Genomic DNA, 4,941 nt, shown 5'->3' with positions numbered 1-4,941 from the left:
CGTGTTCCCTCGCCTCCCCCCCCCCCCGCCCCCCCCCCCCCCTTCCTTGTTTTTTCCACTAGGGATCTTTTTGTCTGACAGACTTTTTTTTTTTTTTTTTTAAAGGCTAGGACTGAACGAATGGGGCTGAGGGCAGGCTGGCTACTTGTGAGGAGGGGGAGTGTGATGCTGGGGGGGGTCATTTGTGGCTTGGTAAAAAGCTGCAGTGTCTAGGCAAGGTGGGATCTGGTGGGCTCTGCACCGCTCGGTTGGGTCCCCGTCCCTGGGCCCTGGCAAGGGGAGAAGGGACCCAGGGAAAGGCCGTGAAAATCCAAATGGACTTTCCAGAAAGACCCACAAAGTTGTGGGATGGTGGCAGTGACCGGGGGCTATTTTTCAGCGTAGAATTGCTTTGTGACTTGAGCGGCGCATGAAGCAGAGCCTCTCGTTGATATTTGGGGAGGTTTGATTTATTTGTTTGGGGGGGTTAATAGAAAAATAAGGTGTGTTTTAATCAACCAGGACTTCTGTATGTTTTCTGTTTCTGAGGTTGTAGAGGGGCCCATTAACTTAAAAAATATCAGGTCGCTATTCCAGACACCAGTGTCAAGGCTCTGAAGTGCGTTGACTGAAAAATGTGGGGCCAAGTCATGAGTTAAAGTGAAGGGACCTCTTAAGTCCATCTTCTCTTCCTCCACAAGTGCAAGGACACTGTGGTGAGGAGAACAGAGTATGAGTGAGCAAGCAACAGATGCAAAGGGACACATCACAGAGGATGCAAAATATGTATGCTCTTTGGGGCTTGGCCCATACCTAGTTTGTACAGCACCTAGCATCTTGTGGATGCTACGTGTAATAAACGGTACTTTCATATGAGCCTGGTTTTCATTTAATCCATTTCATTACAACTATAAAGGAGCCATCAAACTCTTTGCCATTCAGGCAGCTTTTTTCAACTACGCAATTGAAACCTATGGATCTTGATGGCATCATGTTACTTTCCTGTTGGTTTTAGGAAAAGTTGATCATTGAGAAAACTGCCAGAGTTAAAAAGCAAGGGGCAGCAAAGGAAAGTAGTGGTAAGAGCCAGTTTCTGACGTGGACAAAATGAGAATAAAAGTTACAGTATTCTTTCTGAGCTGTAGACAGTGTTTTCCTCATGTTCGCAATACGTACATTAGGTTAGAGAGCTCTGTCAGATATTCCACCAGAGTGACATTTAAAAAAAACAAAAAACAAACTCCAAAAGAGTGAGGATTTTTTTAAAGTACTGTGGGTCTATGAGTAAATACAGGGCTTGTTTGAGAACATCAACTATTTCCTGTAAATTATGATGCTGACAAGACTGTCTGGAAATGATATCAACACTTTGGAAGATTTTTTTTTTTAAACTACCGAGTGAAAGTTTGTTAATTACATCGTTAATCCAAATAAGTGGAACAGTTCAAAAAAAAAAAAAAAAGGAAGGGGAAAGTCGGCCTTCCTTTTTCTTTTTAAAAGTTACATATAGATATAGTTTTTTGATGAATTGTAGATTGTTCAGCAAGTTTCATAAAGTCACTCATACTGTAGTTGATCAGTGCACTGATACTCACGTACAAATTAAAGCCTAAAATATTTACGACATCAAGATATTATGTTTTATATTTAAAAGGAGGAGGAATTTCACATATGAAGGCAACACTCATGTCATCATCTGTCCTGCTGTTTCAGAATATCATGGTTTTATGGTATATTATAACTTCAGTCTGCTTGATATTAGTTGCATATAGGTAGGCGCAACAAAGTAAAATAAAGACAAAGTTGCATCAGCTTTTAAGTTAGTTCCCTCCCCCCCTTCTGTAAATCAGACCTTCAATATTATTTGGAGATTTTGTGTGAGAGCATGATTGAATTATTTTACCTTCTGATTATGGTAATAAAGAAAAATCAAAGTGACGTTGAAAATCTGTGAGATCTGAGGATTCTTTGGCTTGGCTAATATGTTCACTGTTAAGATTTAGCCTAGTTTACTATATTATTTTTCCAGGTATTCTTAGTATAAATTAAATGATAACTTTCAGCATTATTGTAGGATACATTGTGAGTTTAAGAGTAGAGTACGTTCCATATTATTTTATAGATGTTCATAGTAAAGATTTGTATTTACCACATTTTATGTATCATTCTTAATGTACTTTCATTGTATTCTCTATTACTAGGCATGCTGTCAATGTGTGGGGAAGAATAATACATTCAAATATGAAATGAATAATAAAAAAAGTTTAAAATCTTGTAAGGTGGAGTTTCTGCCTAAGTGCAGTGGTTTCTTAGTATTTCTTAAATCTTAGTATTTCATCCACGTTATATATTTAATACTAATCGGCACATGCTTTGTATGCTCCCTGCATGTGAAAGAGCTAAAAAATAATATTACTACACCCTTCATTTAAAAAAAACAAACATTCAAAATTTGAATTGAAAATTCAACTTCAGGTATTTATTTAATCGCTTGCCCTTTACCTGAAACATTTGTCTTAACTTTAGTGTGTGTGTGTGTGTGTGTGTGTGTGTGTGTGTGTGTGTGTGTGCATGCATGCATGCATGCATGTATGTGTGCTTTTGAAGAATATTTATGTGTGTTATTAACCCAGGACATTATTTTAATGTAACAGTATTAATGGGAACATTCTCTGATCTCAACTTCAGCTATACTAGCAGTGTTGCTGTAATAAAAGTTTGGGGGTAGCACCAAATATAACAGTGTAAGAGAGTTTTGTGTTAAAAAATATTTAACTGTAAAGGTTGGGACTCTGACAACCCTTTTTGTTAAGTGAAGGTAAAGTGGAAATCAATTACTTTTCTAATACTGTTTCACTTAAAACAAATTTGTCACCTTCTAATAAAAGTATTGGCCCTGAACAGAAATGCACTCTGATTAAGATACTCTGCTAGTGTGTAAAAGGAATCCATTCATTCAGTAGACTGACAACTTTCCAGTTGGTGTTTGCCCTTGCTTAATTTAGTTTCCTCAACACAACTAAGTGAGGTAGTCTGGATCTGTTTTTGGCAGTCTTGGGCAACTATATATGTAGACCTTTCTGCCCAAATATATTACACTTCACAAGTCAAAATGTAATTGATAAAAAATAAGGCAGGTATATCGGATGTTAAGGAGGAAATGTTTCATAGGCTCATTGTTTTTCTTTCTGAGACTTTCTTTAAGTTCTTGGATAATAAGGTAACATTGCTATTTTCAAATATTGATGATTAATACTGAAAACTGCCGAGTCTGCACCCATCTGCTATATAAATACCATTGCCTGTTGATCTTTGAATGCATTAATTACAGCATATCTTGGTTACGGTCTTACTATTTTTGTCTGTCCATAAAATAAATAAAAGTACCCTTTCCAGTCCTCCCAGAGAAGGAAGAGAATGGCTTTTTTTAGCAGTGTCATGGATTATGGCATTCCCTTCCACATAGTGGAACAACAGATTTTTGATTTAGGTTTTGATAGAAAGATCTGTGCCCAAAATGAGAATAGTCTGATTACTTGCAGGAGACTTTTAAATTCAGTTTAGTGTATGAAAAAGAAATCTGTAAGAAAAGATATTTCTAAGCATTGATTTTTTTTTGGCATTGTGTTTTTGCTAAAACGTATGAGAGATGTCAGATGATGCGAAGCACCAAAGTGCAGTTTTACCATTATGCAGTTTAGTTTTTTGCAGGAACAAGACATCTAGTAATACTTTTCTTATCACATTTGCCATTTTGTTTAATCATTATAGAGGCCACCAAAACTGAACTACTAGCTAGCTGTATATTTGCCCAGAATATAAGGGGAAAAAAAAACTTTTAAAGTAACATTGCGTACACTAGTGTTTTTGTCTTCCGGACCAAAGTTCAAAATAGACAGGGAGCAATGGTGGATTAAATATGTTGTTCTCAATTTAGTCCCTAGTGGACATTTTGTCGCATCTCAAAAGCACCACACAGTTGAACACCATATGATGTGTTTTCTGCAGTCAGAGGAAGCCCTCCTGCATTGGCATCACAAGGGTTAGAGCACTGGCAGAGGTGAACTGGCAGAGTTGTATGAAAGAAATCTTGTTTAATGACTTGGGCTTCACACAGTTTCTATTGTATTGATTTCTTATGTTCTGGGGTCCTAAAAGTTCCCCTTAAAATCTAAAAGCAACAACACTCATTTTAAAAGAGAAAAAAAAAGCATATAAGATTTAACAGGAAATGCTAATCTTTCTATCAACTTGTTTTTATAATCATATAGAATTTTTTTAGAGAATTATATTCTCCTGCTGCAGAACTGTATAGGAAATCTATAGAAAGAATATAATTCTATATTAACTCTACAGCTTTTTAAATGATGCCTATAGGATCCTTCTGTAGAAGCCTGTTGGTTCCGTCCCATTAAATACCGTAGAACTTTTCTCATGCTGAGAGTGAGGGAATATAAAAATTAAGAAGGAATTATCTGAGCCTAAACTTTAGATCAGCAAACTTAGTTTTAGTAGTTACATTTTGATTTCTAAGCTGTAATTGACACACATGATGTTTTTATACGCATTATTTTTTTCAAAGCTCAGGTCAACTGTTTTTCTCTTAAATTTATTCAAAAATAAGTCATTTAAAAAATGTTACTAGCCCTTTAAAAACCTGCAATAAATGCTTTACAAGTGGCTAGACACCTTCCCTGGTGGTTTAATTTATACAAGCAGGAAACTTTCTCTCCTTCTCTTTCTCCCTCTCTTTCTTGTTTTCTTTAAACCAACTGACGTAATGCCAAACTTTGCTTTAAAAGAACAGACAGAAGTAATTGGTAGCTTTTAACTTTTAATAATGTTCTGGATTGGTTTTAGTGGCCAAACTGCCATTTTTAAAAAAATTCAAGAAAAAAACGGGCTTGTGGCCTGAGGAAGAAAGGCCCTGTTGATGCAGTTATTTTTATTCTTGTTTTTCAA

General features: G+C 36.3%; 1 protein-coding gene across 5 annotated transcripts in view; it reads left to right on the top strand.

The window, feature by feature from the left end:
- The window catches only part of TRPS1 (transcriptional repressor GATA binding 1), a 277,268-nt gene that overhangs the window by 562 nt on the left and 271,765 nt on the right, over positions 1–4,941 (top strand). The gene's annotated exons all lie outside the window — the stretch shown is intronic.

The sequence above is a fragment of the Alligator sinensis genome, unplaced genomic scaffold (genome assembly GCF_000455745.1).
Source record: "Alligator sinensis unplaced genomic scaffold, ASM45574v1 scaffold112_1, whole genome shotgun sequence".
Taxonomy (NCBI): domain Eukaryota; kingdom Metazoa; phylum Chordata; order Crocodylia; family Alligatoridae; genus Alligator; species Alligator sinensis.
The sequence above is the reverse complement of the archived record's forward strand: the minus strand, read 5'-3'. Positions and strand labels throughout refer to the sequence as shown.